Source organism: Lutra lutra, chromosome 4, assembly GCF_902655055.1.
Source record: "Lutra lutra chromosome 4, mLutLut1.2, whole genome shotgun sequence".
Classification (NCBI taxonomy): Eukaryota; Metazoa; Chordata; class Mammalia; order Carnivora; family Mustelidae; genus Lutra; species Lutra lutra.
In genome coordinates, this window is record NC_062281.1 from 40,228,619 (window position 1) to 40,254,068 (window position 25,450).

The 25,450-nt window shown below is 39.1% G+C and overlaps 1 protein-coding gene across 1 annotated transcript in view; it reads right to left on the reverse strand.

Moving 5' to 3' along the window:
* The window catches only part of CPQ (carboxypeptidase Q), a 486,593-nt gene that overhangs the window by 84,199 nt on the left and 376,944 nt on the right, over nt 1–25,450 (reverse strand). The gene's annotated exons all lie outside the window — the stretch shown is intronic.

Consider the following 25,450-nt stretch of genomic DNA (forward strand, 5'->3'; position numbering starts at 1 on the left):
AGCTTTAGTTCGTGCTGGCAGGGTAACGGGGAAGATTGATGTATCGCAGAGCTCTCATTATCTAGGAGAAGAAAGCAGCTCCTTGAAAAAAGCAACAATTTCTCCAGCATACAATCCTAAGAGGAATTATTATGTGGCTCTTTATACGAGGAACACTGAACAAACTAATAGAGTCTCCAATAACAGTTTTACAAAAGAGGCAGAAACACTTTTCCTAACATGATTTCCTACATATTGATCCTCAATTAAAGCAAAAAGCAAAATATGTAGCCATATTTCAGTAAAGGTGTTTCTTCAGGAGCAAATTGTATTTATTCAATAGTTATTGAGACAGTAACAGGGCATAGGGTGACCATACACCCCTGTTTGCCCTGGGCAGCCCTGGTATATATCCTTTGTCTTGGTATGATTATTAAGAGTGCCCCCTTTCTCTTGCAAATGTTTCCTAGGATTTAATAAGAGACCATACTGCCAACCTACCTATGAAGGAGTTTGTATATAAAGATGACAAAGGGGCGCCTGGGTGGCTCAGTTGGTTAAACCACTGCCTTCTGCTCAGGTCATGATCCCAGGTTCCTGGGATTGAGTCCCTGCTGAGCAGAGAGCCTGTTTCCTCCCTCTTTCTCTGCCTGCCTCTCTGCCTACTTGTGATCTCTCTCCCTGTCAAATAAATAAATAAAATCTTTAAAAAAATAAAATAAAATAAAAGATGACAAAGGTAGGCTTGCTTCCTTATGAGAGGGCAGAGTTTCCCAGCAGAGGTGATCACTGGCAGTTATATTAAATGTGTTGAGCTTTATGAAAGAGACATGTACAAAGAAAGGAGGGTAGCTACGGGAAAAAACCAGGGAGAGACTGGTAGAGGAAGTGATGTTTGGCCTCAGTAAAGCCCCTCAAATCAAAGTTCTCCCATTAGAACAGGGATCTTGTTAGTTCGTTAGTGCACCTCCTGCACCAAGCCAAGAGGCATCTAATAATACTTGTCAAATTAATAAACGAGTGAATGATACTGTTCAAAGTATCCAAATAATGTTGCCCTGATATGTAGCTTTCCAAGACAGAAGCATTGCTTAGGCAATCTCTGAAATAATAAATAAAGGGATGCCTGGGTGTCTCAGATGGTTAATCATCTGCCTTTGGCTCAGGTCATGATCTGCAGGTCCTGGGATCCAGCCCCATGTTGGCCTCCCGGCTTAGCAGGGAGTCTGCTTCTCCCTTTCACTCTGCCTCTCCCCACTGCTCCTGCTCTCTCTCTCTCTGTATCTCTCTGCCTCAAATGAATAAATAAAAAATTCTTTAAGAAAAGAATAAATATAAACATGTTCTACACAGTATCCCACTCTCAAATATCAATTGTCCTTCCTAGAATTTTTGTAGGAGTTAGCAAAATACTCAAGGTTGAGATCACTAGTTAGCATTAAATTGCAAATATTTGATGGAGCTGAATTTGACACTTGCTTATCCATAAATGCTTTCTTTCTTCCCTTGGCTTTTGGGACCTCAAATGCTTGGCTCTCCTCATGCCTCACTGGATACTCCTCATTTTCTTTGGCTGGTTTTCTCATCTTCCTGATCTCTAGACATTGGGGTTGTCAAAAAAACAGTTTGAAGGCTTCTTCATTTCTCTGCATATACTCACTCTGCTGGTGTTCTCATCAGCCTCATGGTTTTAAATAAATCTGTATAGTGATGAGTTCTAGTTCATATTTCCATGCCTCTCTCCTGAACTCCAGACTCATATCCAACAGCCGCTTAGCATCTCCACTTAAATGTCTAATCATGTATTAGTTTCCTGTTGCTGCTGTAACAAATTACCACAAATTCAGAGGCTTAATATAACACATTTATTCTCTTACAGTTCTGGAGGTCATAAATCTGAAATGAGTCCTACAGGGTTAAAATCAAGGTGTTGGCAGAACTGGTTCCTTCTGGAGGCTCTAAGGGAGAATCTGTTCCCTTGCCTTTTCCAGCTTCTAGAAGCTTCCCTCATTCTTTGGCTCATGGCTCCTCATCACATTGCCTTTACATTCCCTGCTTCTGTGATCACACTATCCTCTTTTGCCTTTGATCTTCTTGCCTGCCTTTTATGAGGAGGGTCCAACTCAGTAAACAGCATCCATCCTTCTAGTTGTTGAGTCTAAAAATTTTGACAACCACAAATTCTTGACCCCTCTCTTGATTTTATATCCCAAATGCAATCTGTCAGCAAATCCTGTTGGCTCTATTTTAAAAAATAGACATAGTATCTAATTTTATTCATTCTTTGCCAGGAGTATTGCAGTAGCCTCCTGTCTACCTGGTTCAACCCTTGCCGTCCTTCAGTGTATTCTTTACACAGAAGCCACGGATGGATCTAGAGGGTATTATGCTAAGTGAAATAAGTCAGTCAGAGAAAGACAAATACATAGGATTTCACTCATATGTGGAATCTAAGAAACAAACGAATAAACAAACAAAAAGACAAACAGAAGAAAAACAGGCTCTTAATGACAGAGAACAAGCTGGGTCACTGCCTGAGGGGAGGTGGCTGGGGGGGAAATGGTTGAAATAGGTGATGGGGATTAAGAGTACACTTACTATGATGAGTACTGTGTAAGGTATAGAACTGTTGAATTGTTACATTGTACACCTGAAATTAACATGGTTGTTAATTACACTCGAATTTTTAAAAATGTAAATGTGATGATGTTACTCCTCAAGCCTTCCACCTGGCTTCCACTTCACTGAGGCTACAAGGCAAAATCCTTGTATTTGCCAGTAGGGCCCGAGATGGAGAGAGAGCCTGACCTTGCATACCTTCTCTGACAGTACCTCCTCCCAACTCTCACTCCGCTTTCAATGCTCCAGCCACCCTCTGTGTCTCAGTGATGCTGGGCTCCTGAAGCTCTTTGCATTTGCTGCTTCTCGGACTGCCACCTGCACACCCCATCCTCTCACTCCTCTCAGGGCTCTGCTGCAATGTTCTCTTCTTAGGAAGTCTTCCTGACCACCTTAGATAAAAAGAAGACCTCCCACACATCCCTGACAACATGTCTTAACCCTTTGCTCTGCCTTATTTTTCTCTTTCATATCAACAGTATTTATTTATCTTTATTGTCCGTCCCTTTCTGGAATAACATCTGGTTCCTGATGGCAAGGATTTTTCTTTGGCATTTACCACTTGCAGTAGACTATTTAATGGCTATAAATCCTTCCCTTTCCTGTACTTATGCCCCCTTTCAGTGTGAATTTGACACTCCTTTCATCAAGAAGCACAATCTCTTTCCTCACTCTCTGAATCTGTACTGGGCCTGAGCTTTGCTTTGGCCAACAGACTCTGGCAAATGTGACTCTTTGTGACTTCAGAGCACGGGCTATCTTGACCTTATAGTTGCTACCTTGTCCTTTTGCTGCCCTGGGACTGATTTGTAAAGAAGGATAGGCAAGTCTCCTTGGGGCTGAGGTAGCATATGGAGAAAGCAGCCTAGCTGAGAGCCAGCCCCCACTCTCATACATGTAAGTGCAGCCATCCAGCCCAGTCAAGCCTCAGTGACCAGATAAAATACAAAATACTGATTCAATCTCAAGTTCAGATAAACAATACATACTTTTTTAGTACAAGCATGTAGGTTCCCTAATGACAGGGTGCCTGAAACAGCACCAAGAACACATAACAGGTGCTCAACAAATATTTGTTGAATGAATGAATATTCTATGTTACTGCTTCAAAGAAGGCTCATGTATTTATATATAATCTGGATAAGTTGGAAAGTTGGACTTCTATTATGTAAAAAATTAAGGAAACTGAGGGCCGGAGGGGAGGGGTAGGGATAGGGTAGCTGGGTTATGGACATTGGGGAGGGTATGTGCTATGGTGAATGCTGTGAAGTATGTAAACCTGGCGATTCACAGATCTGTACCCCTGGGGCTAAAAATACATTATATGTTTATAAAAATTTTTAAAAAATAAAAAAAAAATTAAGGAGTCTGATTTGTAATACTGCTCCCGTATTAAATCATCCCACCATTGCTAAAGTGGGTTAAGGGTTGTAACTATGAGCCAAGCCAAAACCATTCTCAAAAAGCACCTTGGTATCTGCTGAAATGCCCAGGTACTTGCTCAGTTGAATTCCCACAATTCTTCACCAGAAGAATGGAAGAAATAATCTTGGCCAGGAAGAATCTGGGGAAAAGAGCTACTAGTTATTTGGTTTTATGATTGAAGAAGTCTCAAGAATACTGAACTGAGCCCAAAGAAGATTGAACAAGTTAGTCACAAAAGACATCCCTATCCAACAAAATCAATCGATTTGTTGAATGGAATGATGTTATAGCCAATGGCTTACAGAAACTGGTGGCTACAGTGGCCAGCATGGAAGGAGAGGAGAGACAGAGACAACAGCAGTAGGAAGAGAGCAGCTCGATATAGTGACTCTCAATGAGGCTCATGATGGAGGAGGCCTGTGGAGAATGCTGATCCTGGGGACCAGAGGATCTCCAAGATGAAGAGAGAGGGCCTCTGAGGACACTATAATCCTGGAGCATTTATGTGGAGAAAATTCTATGACCATGCCCATCTTTAGACCTCTCCCTTGAATTTCAGATGCTTACCAAGTTGTGTATTGACCTCTCAAACTTAACATTTCCCAAACTGAACTCCTGATCTCTACCTTGCCCCCTCTTTACCCAACTCCTCCCATTTAAGTAGTTCAGGCATCAAACTGGGGGGAAGGATCTCACTTGGCTCCTCTTTCTCTCACACTCTAAATACAACCCACTGTCAGATCCTGTTGGCTCTTTCCTTAAAATACATCTGGTGTAGTCCACTGTTATCTCTCACTCAGAGAAAAATCACTCTTGAGGCCTGATATGATCTGGACTCCTTTATACTGATACATATGACCTCCTGTCCTTCTACTTTTCCTTCTCTGCACCTCTTCAAGCACACGGGCTGCTTGCTGTTCCTTGAATGCGACACGCATGCCCCCAACACACCTTTGCAACAACGACTCACCTACCTAGAATGTTCTCTTTCAGATACCGGCAGAGCTCACTTCTTCATTGTCTTCAGATCTTTACTCAGACAGAACCACTTTGATGGAGTCATCCCTGCCCTTCTGCAACTCAAACCACTCCCTCCCCACACTCCTTATCTCTGTTCCTTATCTTATTTTTCTCCTTAGCTGTCCCCTTCACCTAACATACCCCTCTACTTCTTTATCCAGTTTGTTATCAGTCTTGATGCGTGGATTGGAAGCAAGACAAGGACAGAGTTTAAAGCAGTGCATGAAGCTTAGACAGCTCTCAGTCAACATGTGCTAAGCGAATAAATAAATATCTGTATTTATGTGTTTAAACACATACGTGTGTGTATGTATGTATCTGTACACACTGCAAGCACATAACTAGAAGCTATTCGGGATAACCGTAGTGCTGGTGGAGATGAGGATGTGGCAGCGAGTGTTGGGGATAAGGCGACAGCAGTTTTTCAGATTCTGGTTTGGTTTTTTTTAATCTTCGCAAGAAAGCAGCACAAGTTCAACAACTAAAGTTCTAAGTTGAATCTTTAGTGAATATTTTATAAGGCTCTTAAAAATATACAAATGCTTGGGGCACCTGGGTGGCTCAGGTGGTTAAGCGACTGCCTTCGGCTCAGGTCATGATCCCGGAGTCCTGGGATTGAGTCCCATATTGGGCTCCCAGCTCCATGGGGAGTCTGCTTCTCCCTCTGACCTCCCCTCTCATGCTCTCTCTCACTGTCTGTCTGTCTCTCTCTCAAATAAATAAATAAAATCTTTAAATAAAAAAAATACAAATGCTTTATAACATTCATTATAAATGCTAAAAAATACTTCTAGGAAGACTACATAGAATGACAGCAACAGAAAAGGGCATTAACTAAATACAAGTGAAACTTCTCAGTTTCATTCAGTCATGGAATGATGAGAACATCTTACTTTGGAAGCCGCGCAGCAAAAGCTGGCCTCCTTAGCAGACCTTATGTCATCATTATTTTACCATCAAAGATGAGAACCCTCAACATTTGAGACTTGCTAAAATAAAATGGCCATCATTCATAGGAGAAAAAGATGCACAATAACAACTGAATTGCCGAGTGGGTGTTTAAATAGAATTTTTCCAAATATTAAGTAATTTTTAAAAGAAACCTTAAGGTTTGGTATGCTTTAGTACAACATAAGGATAATAGCACACAGTGTAATCGGTAAGACTCAATTATAGAAACTAATAAATGCATCCTGGGACTACTTAGAGCTTTAACAATTGCTTTGCATACTTTGTAAGTTTTAAAGTATTCAGACAAAATGAAGGAAAAATAATAAACAGATGAGGCAATTTAGCTTTGAGAAGAGTTAAGATAATTTAATAGGTATAGTTTAGATAAAAGGAGGCTAAGGAATTAGAGTGATCACAGAAAAATATCCAAGTAGGTACCTGTTTTGAGCTAAGGGAGGTATAGAAAAACAATTTTCCTCATCTGAGAATAGTAATAAGCAGCCCCAGTAATCACCTAAAGGTAGAAGAGGAAAATAGCTATGGTAGAAAATAGCACCAAATACGTCGGAAATAATTATTCTGGGAGGCTACCCGAGGACCACTGAGGAGAGACTGAACATGAGAAATGCTCAAGGAAAGTCGAATGAAAGCTGTCAGGTGAGCCTTCACCTCAAATTCCTCTTTGGGTATCTGCAATCTTCATCAGGGTATCACTGGTGTTTGAAGGAGATACAGGTGATTCGGGTAGCGATCCTCCGGGAGTTCAGTCTCAAAGTGGGATGGATACTACAATTCCCACTTCAATGGTGATTGCCACTGGGGAGTTAGAAGAGGTGATGTACAGACACTAAGATGTATATTTGACACATTTCTTGGTCATTAGGTGAAAGATCTTACGCAAGTTATGTAATTACTCTGGGCTTCAGAGTACTCATTTGTAAAGTGGGGATGATAATAGTTATTTTGCAGGTTTGTTCTAAAGTAAGAGTTCTTAATCTGGTATCCTTTGGGGGTTCACAAATTTCGAGGTGGTTTATGACTTAAATTGGGAAAAAATGCATCTTTGTTTTCATTAACTTCCAAATGAAATTTAGAATTTTCTGCAATTATGAAAGTAACAAACCACAGTACTTAGCAGAACCTGTCACCTTGTCACCAATAGAAATCACAGATATTTTCATATCATGTTAGACTTATTGTAGAAATCTCAAAATAATCTTTATGTTCATCACTACTTTGAAATTACAATAATAATTAGATAATACTGTAAGATCTTATTTTACATTTTTAAAAAACATGATTATATCATATTTACTTTTTTATAACTATTTTAATAAAATTCATATCCTTGTAACACTATGCATCAAAAAATATCTGAGAAGGTGTCCACAGTGGCAGACTGCCAAAGTGCTCCCTGGAATGAACAATTGTCACAAATCTCTGTTGGATAAGTGGTTGCTTTATTATTAAGGTAATGACGATAATGATGACGATTCCTATTGTTGTTGTTGTTGTTAGTATTTTATTATTAAGCTCATGAGACTTTGTTTGCCCTGGACATCTGGATTGGAGCCCTGGTTCTGTTACATAGCTAGCTATATGCTCCTCGCAGGCCATTTAATCTCAGTGAGTTTCATATCCTCTTCAACAAAGGAAAGACGTATCTAATAGGGCTTTTCTGAAGATTATATGAGTTTACCACACATATTCTAGGGCATACTATACATCAAACTATTCAATTCTCTTGAGACCTTCCATTGTTATTGTCACCAACAAGAGTGAACAATAAGTGGAATAGCCATATAAATTATCACCCAAGTCAGGATGCCTTTGAGATGAAAGATCAATAATTATGGGAGGGCAATGGGTGGAAATTGGACTATGTCAAGTAAATCAGAAACCAGTATACTATTTAAATACTACTTTTCTGATGTTTTTGTGTCACCTATTTTGCTACTATAAAATTCAACAGATAAACACCAATTTCCTTGCTTATAAGAATCACATTTTCCTCCTATTTTAACATTTTGGAAATTAGAAGGCATATTGCTGTTGATACATTCCATAAGACACTTCCCAAATACCAGGCAAAGAAACTAATTGTGCCAAAAATGTGTTGTCATTGCTTGTCCATGTGCAAGCTTCATCACACAGAAAGGGCGTCTGGTAATTCATTTTACACCTTGCTAAGTTATTTGCATTAGTGTCAACACAGATCACTAAATTTTAAATTTGGGTCCCTGATTATTGATTAAAGTTCTTCATAAAGTTTTGATATATGCCAAAGATTGATTTTCACACAAGGCAAAACAAAGGCAGCAGAAATCACCAAATCTTCAGATTAGATTCTAGAATCTAAGGGTTAGCAAAGACTGATATAACCAAACATGCATCCGGAGGCCTCCAAGTAGGTATTGGACAATTTATTAAAGCTTATTAGTACCAAAAAAATGCTTGAAATAATGCAAGAATTCAGCAAAGTCGCAGGATATAAAATCAATGCACAGAAGTCTGTTGCATTTCTATACACCAACAATGAAACAGCAGAAACAGAAATCAAGGAATCGATCCCATTTACAATTGCACCAAAACACATAAGATAGCTAGGAATAAACCTAACCAAAAAGGTAAAGGATCTGTACTCTGAAAACTATAGGACACTTATGAAAGATATTGAGGAAGACACAAAGAAAGTGAAAAACATTCCATGCTCATGAATTAGAAGAACAAATATTGTTAAAATGTCTATGCTACCCAAAGCAACCTACACATTCAGTGCAAGCCCTATCAAAATACCATCAGCGTTTTTCACAGAGCTGGAACAAACAATCCTAAAATTTGTATGGAACCAGAAAAGACCCTCAAGAGCCAAAGGAATGTTCAAAAAGAAATCCAAAGCTGGTGGCATCACAATTCCGGACTTCAAGCTCTATTACAAAGCTGTCATCATCAAGACAGTATGGTACTGGCACAAACACAGACATGTAGATCAACGGAACAGCATGGAGAGCCCAAAAATGGACCCTCAACTCTATAGTCAACTAATCTTTGATAAAGCAGGAAAGAATATCCAATGGAAAAAAGTCTCTTCAACAAATGGTGCTGGGAAAATTGGACAACCACTTGCAAAAGAATGAAGCTGGACCATTTTCTTACACTCTACACAAAGACAAATTCAAAATGGCATGAAAGACCTAAATGTGAGATAGGAATCAATCAAGATCTCAGAGAACACAAGCAGGAATCTCTTTGACCTTGGCTGCAACAGCTTCTTGCTAGACATGTCTCCAAAGGCAAGGGAAACAAAAGCAAAAATGAACTGTTGGGACTTCATCAAGATTGAAAACTTTTGCACAGCAAAGTAAACAGTCAACAGAGTGCAAAGGCAACTTACAGAATGAGAGAAGATATTGCAAGTGACATATTAGATAAAAGGCTAGTATTCAAAATCTATAAAGAATTTATCAAACCCAATACCCAAAACTCAAAAAATCTAGTCAGGAAATGGATATCCGAAGATATGAAGAGACATTTCTCCAAAGACATACAAACGGCCAACAGATACATGAAAAAAACGCTCAACAACACTCATCATCAGGGAAACAGACGGCCAACAGATACATGAAAAAAACGCTCAACAACACTCATCATCAGGGAAACAGAAATCAAACCTACAATGAGATATCACCCCACACCAGTCAGAATGGCTAAAATTAACAACTCAGGAAACAATGGGTGTTGGCGAGGATATGGAGAAAGGGGAACCCTCTTACACTGGTGGTAGGAATGCAAACTGGTGCAGCCACTCCAGAAAACAGCATGGAGTCTCCTCAGAAAGTTAAAAATAGAACTACCCTATAACCCAATAATTGCACTACAGTTATTTATTCAAAGGTTACAAACATAGTGATTCGAAGGGGCACCTGCACTCCAGTATTTATAGCAGCAATGCCCACAAGAGCCAAACTATGGAAGGAGCCCAGATGTCCATTGAGAGATGAACGAATAAAGAAGATGTGGTAGGGGCGCCTGGGTAGCTCAGTGGGTTAAAGCCTCTGCCTTCAGCTCAGGTCATGATCCCAGAGTCCTGGGATCGAGCCCCAAATCGGGCTCTCTGCTCAGTGGGAAGCCTGCTTCCTCCTCTCTCTCTGCCTGCTTCTCTGCCTACCTGTGATCTCTGTCTGTCAAATAAATAAATAAAATCTTAAAAAAAAAAAAAAAGAAGATGTGGTATACATATATACACTGGAATACTACTCAGCCATCAAAAAGAGTGAACTCTTGCCATTTACAGCAACATGGATGGAATTAGAGGGTATTATGGTGAGCAAAATCAGTCAGTCAAAGAAAGACAAATACCTTATGATTTCACTCACATGCGGAATTTAAGAAACAAAACAGATGAACATAGAGGAAGGGAAGGAAAAATAAAATAAGATAAAAACAGGGAGGGAGGCAAATCATAAGAGACTCTTAACTACCAGGAGTTAACTGAAGGTTGTTGGAAGTGAAGTGGGTAGGGGGAAGGGGTAAGTGGGTGATGGACATTAAGGAGAGCACATGATGTAATGAGCACTGGGTGTTATATGTAACTGATGACTCCCTAAACTCTAACCCTGAAACTAATAATAGACTATATGTTAACTAACTTATTTAAATTTAAAAAAATAAAAAAAAATGAAGGCTTTCTTAGACTTTCAGGAGAAGTTGTATGGCTTTCAAAAATATTAAATTAAAAATAAAATGGAAAAAAAAAGTAGCCAGACTGGAAATACAGAGAAAAGCCTGTATTTGATATGCCTCATAATCAGATGGTCAACCCTAAAGGTACACCTTGAGCCCCTTGTCAACACAAGGAGCACAAGTTACACAAAGTGGCCTCTCACTCCAACTCTGACACCTCATGGCTGATGACCGAAAGGTATTTAATCCAGTAAAATCTTTAGATTTGGACAGACATTGATTGTAATTGCAAAAGTGTGAGTTATTGTATGCTACCATCATTTTAAGAAAACTGTACATTTAATATAGTTTTATTTTTCCTTTAAAGCTTTATAAATCCTAATTGCACTCCTTACAATTGATAATCCTTAGATCAAAGAAGTAGAGACTGAATCTCTTGCAACCAGTCTCACAGAGTCACACTTCAGTTCTCTCTCCCCTCCCTCAAGCTCCACCATTATTTTCTGGTTTAAATTTGAAAATATAATACTTGGAATTCTGTTTTTCTAGCTGAAAAGGTGTGAACGGTTGTGTTTTTTAAAAAGTAAAATGAAGTTTCTTTCACCACAATTCATGCATCTACTGCTTGAGCCATGTTTAAGAGAAGAGGTATGGTCTAGACTATTGTAGCTGCTGGTAGCCATCCCCTTGACATCCCCTGGGGGCTTCTCAAGCAATAATTGACTCACATACATCTCACCACCCTATGTCAGTGGTCACTATCTGCTAAAAGAAGGTGGATTTATACCCATAGATACAGAAAGCATTTTTCACTTAATCAGAGTAGTCACAAGAGAAATACTTCATTCTACTAGAAACTTTCAGCATGAAAGTCCACAACTGATGCTCTTAGGAAGGCAGTGTTAATTTATTACTTCACACATGTCACTTCCATATAATGAAATAATTAGCTGGGACATTGTATCTGCATTCTCAATTTTTTTTGTACAACAGGAGTGTCAGTATAATTAGGCATTAACTACAGTTTCAGAGAACTGAAGGTAGAAGCATTGTGTACAGTGACTATTTTTTCCATATTTATTTGCTCCATTCTTCACTTGGTGATTCAGAAGAGGTTGTTTAAATAGAGGTTTGTAATGGAAGCCATCACTACAGTATGCCCTATTAAGGTAATTGCCTAAAAGACAAAGAGATAAAAATCACACGGGTGGTCAAAGCTTTTCTGCCAAGCTCTTGTGGAAGCCAATAGGCTTAGTGCCTTAGGCTCCAACTCTTTGTTACTCTCTTGAATATGCCTTTCATTTCTACTTTCCTTTCCATTTCTGTTGTTTTAGACCTTGGCAGGCTGAACTTGATCACCTTTCATTGAAGAAGAGCAAACACCAATCCATTTTGGCAGATACAATTTTCCAACACACTCACTAAACAGTTTGCCAATTAAGGTACTGACGAACTGAGCTCTCATTTGTGAAGAGAAGAACATGCTAAGTTATTCTATCTCCTAACGAAGGAAAGATTAAACTAGAATCTACTTTCTTAAAAAACAACCAAACAAACAAAAAACCAGAACAAGGGTTGAATCATTTGTTCTTTGAGTTGAGTTTTGCAGATAATGTTTAAATGCCTCTTTTGCAATTCACAATTCATCTCCTGCCCCAACTCACTTAGCTCTCTTCAGTGCACTCACACTGAAGCCACTATGGCAGATAAAATTAAGGGATGCCACCTTTTGGAGCCCTCACAGCTACTTTCTTTTATAATTGCTCCTCCAGTATCCTAAGTCTCATCCTTACATTAAGACCCTGCTAAGTGGACATGGCCTGAAATATCCTTATTGTCTGATAATGTTAAAGAATATTGACCCTCATGAAATCTCTATTCTTTGAAATCTTTAAAAAATAGCAAGAGCAGGGATTCATTCAAGGGTATCTCTGTCCTTGGCTTATCAGGCATAGTTGTGTGGAAGTAGAAAGCTGAACTTGGTATGAGGAGGGTCTTAATATATTTTCCTAGGTGGGTCTAAGCTCAACACATGCAGAGAATATACAAACAGATAAATACATACACTATACACTATTTCTATCTCTCAAGGATTAGAATTTTGCTCTTATTTTTTTCTTTTCTTTTAAGATTAGAGGCACTGGGAGATGTCCTGAGGAGGTATCCCGGGGTGCCTCTGATCTGAAGACAATCTTTTTAATAGTGGAATGATCTTAACATTTATTAGAGTGAGAAGGTGTTTCATATCATTAAAAGTTATTTTTAGATTTTTTTAAATTTTATCTATTGTCCAGCTAAAACTTTACTTAGAAAATGCCCTCAAGCTAAGAGAATATTACAGCAAAGATTAAAAAGTGGTTTTTTGTTTTTTTTTTTTAAATCACTGTAGCAAGATTTAGAGAGTCAACTTCAGGAACAAATAAATATATTTATTTTTATACTCTCCAGAGCAAGTGCCCATATAAAACATTGAGAATTACTGGTGACAGCTGATGTCTGCATGATTATACAATATCATCTAGCTTTATACTCCAAAATGTTATAGAATGTGGTTCTCTGAAAATGTTGTAGAATGTGTTTTAAACTAAGCATTTTGAAGTGACTTCTCCATTCTTCCACTCATGTGTTAACTATAACCACCATGCCTGATTTTATTGGTCTGTATGTACTTCAGACTATAAAAAGTGGAGATATATACACTCATATCTATGTAAATCCTATATTTAAGATGGACAGCAGAGAAGTACATGGTCATAGAAGTCATGACGGCTGGTCTTGAGATAGAAAAGCTAGGTTCAAGCTCAGGTTCTGTATCTTGTGGCCGTGTTGTGCAACATTAAGGACATTCTTTACCTCCCAGGGCCTCTTCATTTTCACATATAAAATATGGAAAACGGTACATTGCCTGGCAACTACCAGAGTCATTATTGTTATTAAAGTCTATGAAAGAGTACTCATATTTATAAATGATCACATTGATGCAAGAGATTACAATGACATCTTGTAAATAGTACCAACTTGCTACATATTTGTTTGGGAAAAAGGATCTTTAAAAATTCTTGATGGTTTCTTTTCTCTCTGTAAATCTACCCAAAAAGATCTCTAGTACTGGATTTCCAGATCTATTAAAAGGAACAAATTACTTTCCCTTACATGGAAAAAAAAGGACAGTTTTCACAAAGAACTTTTCCCTCTATTTACTATTACATTCTCTTCCTTTTGACCTTTCCTAATTCAAATGACAAAACAGCTTAATTGTTTCCCATTTGGCTCTGCGGGGTATAATAAAGTATTTTCCAGAGCTGTGGAGAGGAAAAAAAAAAACACCATGGAGTTATGCCAGTGAGGGGGAAAGGATACATGCCTTACATTCTCCCAGCCCTCAGTTAATGCTGGGAGAGTTTCCCAAAACACATCTACAAGTATTTACTATAGCATTGCCTGTGATTTCATGGGGTGGTGCATCTCACTGGGCGAGTTTTATTAAATGAAACTACAGAAATCTATAAAAGCCAATTATACTGCTGTTTTAACTAGTAATGGAAATTCTGTCTAATCTCAAAGTAGCTCATGCTATGAAACCATTTTAAACCTTTGTTGAAAGGTCTTGTTAAGCTTTTAAAATTTGAATTGTTGTTTATATATGTTTTGCCATGTGGGGCATAAAAGCCCTTTAGAAATTGATTCTGAGAACTCTCCTTTAAGAGAACTCTGAGACCAAAGCAGTTTAGACAAACCGCTGGTTGCTAGGGGTAACCTCAGCTTCTAGAATGAATAATCACAGATGCAGGACAAGCACTTGATAAGAGTATGCACCAGTGAGGTCTTCTGAAAGAAAATAAAGAATAAAAGCCCTAATCTCTGGGTTAGGAAAAACAATTATGCCAAGATCAACTCTATGAGGGGACAAGTGGCACATTTGAGACACCAGGGGACCTGGGTTAATACTTAGAGGATGGCCCATTAGAATGAGTTCCACAAAGTAAGACAGGACTACAGAAAGTGTTCAGGTTGTAGTCACAGTGGTGTCCTGTGATTCTGCTTCTCAGTTTCCTGTTTGATCTTCAGCCCTGAAAGTAACATAGTTTTAGTCCTACCGATTGTGGCTTCTAGACACTTTCTCAGAGAACAGAAGGAGCTCACCACCCAGTAGCTGCTTTGTGGCATTGAGCTTACTGGCAGCCCTGCCAGTTTTGTTCTGCCCATTCATTCCTCACGCCGTCTTTGACAGGCTGTTCTCTGACAGTTATATATTTATGACTCTAGAAGAAGGACAAAAAACCCACAGCAGCCAGAAGTAGGGCACAAATGTCCAGAGGGGCTACTGATTATCACAAGATATGATGTGCTGGGGGTCTCTTGGGAAAAGCCTCTCTCCCAGACAATAATTCAGATTTAAAAAATGAAGCACTGTAGGCAAATCTACAGATAAAACTAGGATGTGGTTATAAATCGTGAATGACAACTGTTAGGGATTAGGAAGAGAGTTGTTAAGATGTATTGGAGTGTTCATTTCTTGGAAAGACCCTTCTGTGTGTACAGGCTTTAAAATATATGCCCTTTAAAATATACTTTTGAATATTATTGCATTTAGTTATCTTAATTAAGTGTTCTGTTGTTGCTTTAAGAAATTTTGGGAGAGTATGCTAACCCCTTCCTCCAACCAGGTTACCAGCCTACAGTGTGGCTCCTGGACTGGGTACCACTGACGCAACAGACTGACCTGGTGATGGTGTGTCCTGTCAGCAAAATACCTAACTGGAAACAGCTGTCCCCTCTTGAGGGCTAAGCTTACAAACAGGCCTGCTAAGACACAACTCAACGTAAGCCACAAGACACCCTCAATGTGAGAATTTCACTACGTGCTACAGATTGCTTCCATCAAACGGTAAGGCTGTGAAATTGGTGGAAAAGGCTTCAGAAGGAAGTTTCCTAAACTTCTCCCCCATGAGGGCTTAAAACAGGAGTCAGCAAATGTAACCAGCATGCCAAATCTGACCAGTTGCTTATGGTGGTTGTTTTTTAAATATCGAGTTTTATTGAAATCTAGCCATGTTCATTTGCCTACTATTATCTATGACAGCTTTTGCACTACAAGATCATAGTTGAGTGGAGAGGCCCCATGTCTTGAAAACCTAAAATCTTTACTATTTGAATCTTTAAGGAAAAGCTTGCCAAACTTGGTTTAGAAGACGAAGGGAAAAAGACAGTCCTGGGCAAGTTAAAATAGTGCTGGTGACTCAAAAGTGGTTTGCTGACTCTGTAACTCAGTAAGTCCCAAGCACACGTGATGGGACAATTTGGTTCCAAAGGCTCTGACCCATGTAGGTCACTTGTGAGCCTCAGGCATGACACTTCAGTTCAGATTCGTGTGTCCTGGTGTTCCAAGCTGATTTCCTTAGAAAGCTCATGCACCAAATATGCTACAGGTCCTTCTGGGTCAGATCATGACCCGTCTGGCAATAAGAAGGCACTGAGACAGAAACTATTTGTGCCTAGCTGGTAACCTCCAGTAAGCTGGTAAAGGAGGCTAGATGCAAACTGGAGTCCTTCTTCATGCTTTCAGGAATGCAGAATAAGTGAGATAAGATGCCCGCCACGATGTCACAAGAGACCTCAGTGTTTGGGCACAATGTTCCCAGAACCAACCTTAAAAGTGTAGTCGAGTTCTATGGGTTACTGATGATAGCAGAGCAGTCAGGATAAGGATACCGTTACTTACATGCATGGAGCTGCAACTAGCACTCCAGACAAACTTCACTGTGATCTGACACCATAAGGCGTTGCGGGATAAATATTGCCCCGTGACTGTAGGCCAAGTCCTGCCATTCAATGACTATGGAAAGATACCATTCTAGTTGTCACAGCCCGTCTTTTTACTTTAAATATTCCTTTTCTCCTATATGGAAAAAAAAATAATAAAAACCAGCCAAGAAGGATCCTTTCTAAAGAGATCAAGGAAAGAGGAGAGTCGAAACTTACTCACTTTTATTCACAAGGTGACACAAGGTGATTCCCTAAGATCAAAGGGAGTATGCTGATACTTCTGCCCAGGCTGACATGCAACTCTATGTAAATGCCACACATACAGAGAATTCTGAAGCCCCACAGTCATAATGGAATTCTACATAGGAGAACGCAAACAAATACAAAAGACAGCCCTTTCCCTTTACTAAAAAAAATTAATTCATAAATTCTAAGAAGACCTCAAAGAGCTCCCAGGTGTGCTATAGAAATTATGTGAATGTTGGAACTACAAGAGCCTCCAGACCAACAAGACACTGAGAGAAATGAAATTTAAACCAATTTTGTGATGTGCTTGACCAAGAAATGCAAATATCTAGGCAATGAAAGAAAAAACACAGGATGCATAAAAACCCGGCAGGACCGAGTGAGACTATAACCTCCTATCAGCACGTCCATACGGGACATTAACGATAGAAGAAGGGCCATGCTGGAGACATGGTCCAGACATGGTTATGCTGAATGGGTATATCAGGTCTATAATTTTTATAACCAGAGCTGCAGATGAGCACAGAACTGTTCCCATTTGGGCAGTGGCACCCTAACTATCACTTGATAGAGAGGCAATAAGGCTAGTGAAATAAAAATGTCTATGTAAAACCATTTGCGCAGATAACACCAGAAGTCCCACAAGCATTTCTACCATGTCCCGTTATTTTAGAATGAAACATGAACCTATGAGGGTTGGGAAGCTGGCAAGAACTCACTACTAAAAGAGGCCAGGACAACTGTATTTTACATAAGAGGACATTTTGTTTGTCAGTATGGCAACACAGGAAATTCTGACAAAACGTACACATTCGTTTCAACTTCTTCTGCTCTAGAGTTGGTGAGAGTTAGGGGAAACGTATGCATTTAGAAGGATCATACATCTCATCCCTCATTTAATAAAGCCTATTTAAAATATTGCCCTAATTAATGATTACCAGAACACAGCAGTGTTCATAATCCCTATAATTCAATTGCCAGTAGTTTGTGCAATAAATCAGGAAAAGGTTAAAATATTTTTTATGCCAGAATAGAACATATCAATCTATTTTATTTGATTACCTTGTGTAATGAGGCTTTTCCAAGGCTAGATTACCTTACTCATTATAATTATGACAGATATTTTTGCTTAAAATGGGAAAGATTAAAAAATGTCAGCAATCTAGTTGAAACTCTTCTAGGATGTTTTTTCCTCCTTTGTACATTTTGGAACATGAGAAATGACATTATGCTCTCCTTCCAAGAGTAGAGAAGAGAGTACCATGGTTCCCATGAAAAGCAGATTAGGTGAATGGCATCTGGACAACACTCATTTTATTCGCTGATTTGAAAATGAAATAAAATTATCTATAATATTTTCTAATTTCAAAGTTAAATTCCACTCTTATGAGTGAACTCTTAAAAATCACTAGAGCACAATGATATCCTCCTATAGGTGGTGACATTTCCTTCTTAGTGAATGCAAGCTGAATTCAACCAATAAAGAAGTTCATATTTTTAACAAATAATAATTTCATCAATAGGGAATAACATAAAGGCATCCGATACCATCTTTCTTCCCTTTCTCTAGAATAATCTATGTTTTGGGCATAAGAGAAATCTCTCTCCCTCAACTTTTTTAGGGATCATTCTTGCCTTGGGCCCCCTTTTGTCTCCATTGAGTCCCAACAGCCCCTTGTCTCCAGGTGAAATCTGTGCTCCTGGGAGTCAGCTTTAGTTATGAACTGGAAGGTATTTCTATGGCCTGCTCTTCCAAGGGGTTTCTCTGAAATGAAATAAGGTCACTCCAACCATTAACAACCCCACAAACCTCATGCAGGATAAAAAGGCCTTGTGTAGCCTTTAAATCATAAGGCAGAACACAGAATGGAGGTGACACTCTCAAAGACAAGAAAGGAGAGAGTGAGAGAATGCTGACCATTAGAAGTGGAGGCAGGACTTTCCTTAGGACTCTTCAGAACTGTACCTTGAAAAGCAAAAAATATTACTCCCACAGGCATGGCCAGAAATAAAAAGTCTAACAATATAATGTATTGGAGGGACAACTAGCACTTTCATAGGTTGCTGGTGGGAATGCAGAAGGGGACAGCCTCCCATCTCTTTGGCAGTATCTAGCCAAGCTAGACCTACAACTGTCATATGACACAGCAATTCTACTTCTAGAAAAGAAAAGAAATGTATATATCCACCAAAAAATTTGCACACAAGTGTTCACAGGAGCCTTATTTAGGATAACTAGAAACAACCCAAATGGCCATCAACAGGAGAATGGATAAAGATATGTTGCGGTCTAGGGATACCACAGAAAACTCTGTGCTAGAAAGGGACCAACTACTATGAATGCATCCACATGGATAAACTACAATGCCGTACTGTTTTGTGCGAGAGGCCGGATTCAAAAGTACAGACTGTATGAGTTCATTCATATGAAATTCAAGAACAGGCATAACCCATCTGTGGTGATAGAGGTCAGTGTTAATAGTTACCTTAGGTGGAGTCAGAGGTTGATCTGAAAGGGAAGTTTCCTAGGGTAACCAGAATACTCTATATCATGACCTGTGTGATGGTTACGAAGGGGGACACATTTGCCAAATATATTGAGCTATATACTTAAGATCTGTGCATTTTCTTACCGAATGCTAATTATACGTCAGTAAAACACTGTTAGCATGGGAAAGATGTTACTTCCAAAAATCAATTACATAAGGCACAAGCAATATACACATAAATAATTCTCAAGTCCTGTGCCAATGTGAACAAAGTGGAAAGAACTTTAGATCAGGAAGACAACATTTTATAACTTATTGAAATACGTGAAGTAGCATTTTTTTAATATTATGTTCAGTTAACCACCATACAGAACATCATTAGTTTTTGATGTAGTCTTCAGTGATTTATTGGTTGCATATAACATCCAGTGCTCATCACAACACGTGCCCTCCTTAATACCCAGCAACCGGCAACCCAATCCCCCAGCCTCTTCCCTTCCAAAACTTCCAGTTTGTTATGGGCATGCAGGACAAACCCTCAGGATTACTTCTATTCTAGATGACTCCAAAATACAGTAAAAAATTCATTTCCTGGTTATTTTACCTAGTTACTGCCTCCAAAACTCTTATAAACCTTTTGGAGCCAAAGTTTGTTTTCTTGAAAAGAGTGTTTCAGACTTATTATAATAGAGATGCATATGAGTTTCAAAATGGCTATATAAACCACAAATAGCCTGGCATATTTCACAATTTAGTAAGGCTAGCAGTTATTATAATAGTTTGACTAATATTTCATTAAAAAGCATAACTATGACATAAAAATAACTATTAATCTGAATAAAATTTTGAAAAATAGTTTGGCAGTAAGTTTCATCCTATAATTAATTAATTAATTTATTTATTGACAGAGAAAGGGAGATCACAAGTAGGCAGAGAGGCAGGTAGAGAGGAGGTAGCAGGCTCCCTGCTGAGCAGAAAGCCGGATGCAGGGCTCAATCCCAGGACCCTGAGATCATGACCTGAGCTGAAGGCAGAGGCTTAACGCACTGAGCCACCCAGGTACCCCTCATCCTATAATTTTAAATCACTTTAATTTTAAATTTTTCTAAGAATATATTAATAAAAGTAAATTGTAAATGAAGATGTATTTACTAAGAAAAGGGTAGCTAATATTAATTTTAATGTTATTCCCACAAAAGTTTAATTAGATGTGTCAACTAAAATAGCCTTTATAGAATTTTCACTGTTGAAAAGATCATATGGAGAGGAAAAAGGAATACATTCAGAGTAACAAAAAGAAGGAATAATAATTTTCTGCATCCTGTTTTTATCCATAAAAGTGATGCTATATAAGTATAGCCAACTTTACTATTAAAGAAATACCTAATAAGAATGTATAGAACAAAGGATAGTACATGTACATTTATAGTATTGTAATATCTTCCCGAAGAATACTTAATCGGATCTAAGCAAAATTAATAAGATTATCATTTTTAATAAAATTAAAAATATCATTTATCATTGAAAAAAGCCATAAAGGAATTGTTATATGGAAATAACAACATGAAAATATTTTATGCTTTTTACCATAGAGATTAAGGGTCAGCAGACTTTTTTGGTAAAGGGTCAGATGTTTAGTATTTTAGGTTTTGCAGGCACATACAGGCTCTGTTGCACAGCCAGCTAACGTTTTGAAAAACGTTCTTAGCCTGAGGTCTGTACATAAACAGGTGGCAGGCTGGATTTGGCCTACGGGCCACAGATTATTGGTCCCTTACTGATATAGATCACTAATAACCATAATTGTACCATAAAAATGCCAGGGAAATGACTTTAAAAGTTCAAATCTTTTATTTTTATAATCACCAGAATAGTCCTCGCCGAATGAAAGTTCCATTCCTCTTTGATAGCACCTACACCTGAGCCAGGTCTCAGTCATAATCAATATGAAGGAGAGTAGACATCCCTCTTCTCCCTTCCTGATTACTCACCCACACCCTCGTGTTCCTCAAGGATCAGGTCCTGAGCCTTCCACATGACCAACATGTCCTAGCCATTTCTCCCATTTCTTACTTAACTCCTTTACACTGCTATGCTAAGCCTTCATAGCACTCTGTACCCTGACAGTGACAGAGTTTTTTGTAAAAGTAAGATAATTTTAGTAAGTAATTTAGAACCCCATTACATACTGTTCGTTATACTAAATTTCTCTCTCTCTCTCTCTCTCTTTTTTTTTTTTTTTTTAAGATTTTACTTATTTATGTGACAGAAAGAGAGAGCACAAGCAGGGGGAGTAGCAGAGGAAGAGGGAGAAGCAGGATCCCCACTGAGCAGAGAGCCCGATGCAGGGCTTGATCCCAGGACCCCGGGATCATGACCTGAGCTGAAGGCAGATGCTTAACTACTGAGCCACCCAGGGGCCCCTGTTATACTAAATTTCTTATGTGTGAGTTTAAAGTTAATATTTAAGCAGAATGTAAAGTCCTTATGGCCAAAGACTGTAACTTCTTTTATCCTTCCTTTCCTCCATTTTTTCCTCTCTCACTCCCTTTCTTTCCTCCCTTTCTCCTTTCTTTCCTATAGATTAAAGTATTTCACATTCTTAGAAATGTCTAGATAAGGTGTTGTATTTATTTCAAGGATAGAAATAGGGGTTAGAGACTTAGAGAATGTTCTATGGGAAAAAGGGTAATTCAGTTTATCTTTGCAGAACATCCAAGAGTTGGAAAGAGGAGAATTCAAGGCAGAGGAACGGTATGATTAATGATATGAAGAAAGGCCAGTGTGGGATGTGTAAGGAACTGCTCATTTTTGTCAGAGTAGAGGACAATGGAGGAGAATGGTGTGAAACCAGGGCATGGAGAACCACAAGCACCAAGAAGCTGAGCAGTTTGGGCTAGATTCTATTAGCACTGGGGAACAACTAAAGGTTTGGAGGCAGAGGGTTTATTAGAATTGAGCTGGGCTTCCAGAAGATTGACTTCATATGGGAGGCATAATGGAAAGCCTGAACTAGAGAAAAGACAGGGGACATAGAAATGAAGGGTTCTCCAAAAGTGACAGAGTGTAGAATCAATGGAGCTTTACTGTTTACTAGATGTAGGTCACAAGGAAGAGGAAGGAAGGAAAGATGGCAGGGACACTGTGATACCTGGTGGTAGGGAGGATGATGCTGTTGTTAATAGAAACAATAGAGAAGGAGGGACAGTTGTGACAGAGATGATGACTGAACTTCTTTTAGGCTGAGCACCTGTTGTAGAGTAAATTTTTTAAAGATTTTATTTATTTATTTGACAGAGATCACAAGTAGGCAGAGAAGCAGGCAGAGAGGCAGAGGAGGAAGCAGCCTCCCCGAGAAGCAGAGAGCCCTTTGCGGGGCTCCATCCTAGGAACCTGGGATCATGACCTGAGCTGAAGGCAGAGGCTTTAACCCACTGAACCACCCAGGCGCCCTGTAGAGTAAATTTTTAATAATAGTTTACTGATCCACGGTTGTACTGCTGAAGATAATATTGCCTTTTTTTCCCCCTCACAGATGACAATACTAGATCTTAGACTGGCATGCTTAATTGTACATTTTAATTGTAAATAATACTACAACTTTGTTCTCAATAGACCAAAGCATAACTCTACATCGTGAGGGTTGGGAGGGGAAGATAAATTTCAAGTGTTTTGGTAAGTATACTTGCAGAAGGAGGAAGGATATATTCCCTTTTGTGGTTTATAAGATATAGCATTCTCTTTAACATGAAATAGAAACTTCCATCAAGTAAATGTTTCCTGATGTCCCTGTCCTTTCACTTAATTGTTTTCTTTCATTGTTTTTCCTTCGCGAGAATTAAAACAATACAGTTATATAACTTACTGTATCCACCTAGTCCTAATTTTCTCTTAGAGGTAACCATGGTTAGTGGATGATAAAGATCCTTTCAGACTTCAGTTAAGCAAACATAAACTCTCTCTTTGCCTTTCCACATCCATTTCCAGAACTGTCTCATAAAATCTTTCCACTCTCCCTCTGACTGCCGGCTGGATATTGATGCTCAAAGCAACATTGAGAGCCGTGGTGCTGAACTGTCTATCAGTCTGGGCCCCTGAATGACTACGTGGAGCAAGCCCTCCTGGGGACTGGATGGTAAAGAAGCAAGAAATAACTGTCTAGGGGCGCCTGGGTGGCTCAGTGGGTTAAGCTGCTGCCTTCGGCTCAGGTCATGATCCCAGGTCCTGGGTTCAAGCCCCACATCGGGCTTTCTGCTCAGCAGGGAGCCTGCTTCCCCCTTTCTCTCTGCCTGCCTCTCTGCCTACTTGTGATTTCTCTCTGTCAAATAAATAAATAAAATATTAAAAAAAAAAAAAGAAATAACTGTCTATCATGTTGAGCCACTGGAACTGTAGGGCTTGTTCATTTCAGCAGCTATCACAACCTTAGTTAGATCGGAGGTTTCTTTGTTGTGGCTGGAGTGAACTGGACATTGTCTATTTTTTTTTTTTTTTTTGCATTAAAAATGCTAAAGAGAAGTTTAAAGACAATCTTATTTGTCCTCCTTGGGTTGGCCCTTGCTTATTACATTTACTTAAACTCAGCTGCTCCAGAAATGATGATGCTCTAGACAATACCTCATTTAGTATGTTAATCATCAGAATACAGAATAAGTCCTTTGAATTTGACTCTATCATATAAAACATGCAGAATGTTTTTTTGAAGGTAAGATAAAGAGCTATCTAAAAGTAAAAAGCCTATGGTTCCCTTTCTGGAATTTCTTTCCATTCCTGAAAATGCAAAGCAGACCAGCCCACCAATATACAGATTCTTGTATAGAGGCAACATGGATATGGTCAAGATAAACCAGTTCTGTTAATGTGACTGCACATCCTCTGGAAAAAATGTATATGTACATATTCCTCTGCCAACCCCCTAAAAGCTTAGAATCCAGTCATTTCTGTTTTCATCCATGTATTTTAGTAGGCTACAGCGAAACTCAAAACCTTACAGAGGAATAAACCTTTTTTCAGATCTAAGGAATTTCACTGGTTGAGGAAAGTTCAAGCCACATCCACTGCAGCTTAAATCCATTTTTTTCCCCCTCAGAGTAGAGTATATAATCGAGCGTAAATGTGCTTCAAAACAGTTCTCAGATGTTCTGTTTTATATAGAGTCCAAGATGTATAGAATCTAAAAGCTCCACCTTAAAAATAACTTAATTACTCTTGTTGCCTCAAAATGAAGCACGAACTTCTAAACATGATGTATATGTTCTTTTTTTTCAGGCTCTTGTTTACGTCCTACACTCTGCAGCTTGCATTCTGTGTACCAGCCACTCTGAACCCCTTTAGTTTCCTCAGGGTGCTGTGCTCGCCTTACCTCCAGCCTTTGCACATACTGTTCCCACTACCCAATTCCCTGCCAACTCCTTTTCCTTACCTTACTTCTATTCATTCCTCAAGTCTCTGCTTCAAGGTCATTTCTTCCTTGTAGCCTATCCTGACTGTTCTCCCAGGCCAGGTTAGGCGAGCTTCCCATCTCTGCCGTCAATATGTTATCAGAACACTTCACATCTTGTAGCATAATTGAAGTTCATCAGTTGGTGTCCTTCTCTAGCTCGGAGCCTCGGTAAGGTCAGGGTGAACTGTTTACCAACACTAAGCCTATTGCCTACTATGAAGCATAGTAGGTGGTGAGAAATATTAAATGAAGGTTGCTGAATCTAGATTAACTCTCCTCTGATGTTCTAGCCTACCACAACATATAGAAGCTGATGCTAATGACCCACCGACCACAGGACACTTAACTGGAATAGTCTTATTCCCCAGGATCTCTTGAGGCCAAAAGAACTGAAGAGGTAGAAGAGTTGAGCATAAAGCACAGTTTTCCTTTGAACAGAATATAACTATATTCTGTGGTCAAATTCATGCCCCTGAGCTCGTTACTCTTAAGCTCTAACTAAAACAGGGTAATAGAGACTGACTCAGTAAATGATCCAAAAGGCTATAAACACAATTAAAAAAAAACAAACCTCTCCCTGATTTTGATTATGGAAGCTTGCAGATCTGTTCCTTCTGATCTGACACGCAGGACAAGCACTCCAGCAACAGCAAACCAGACCCTTCTACTCCGCCCACCCATCACTGCTCAGCAGCGTACCCACTGATTTGGGAACTCCTCTTGAACTAACATTTGATTTGCTCCAGAGTATCTCTGAGCTTGTACACTTTGTCCTCTCTCAAAGGGGGGTGTTGGCATTAATCTCCCTGACGCCGGTCTTAAATATGGC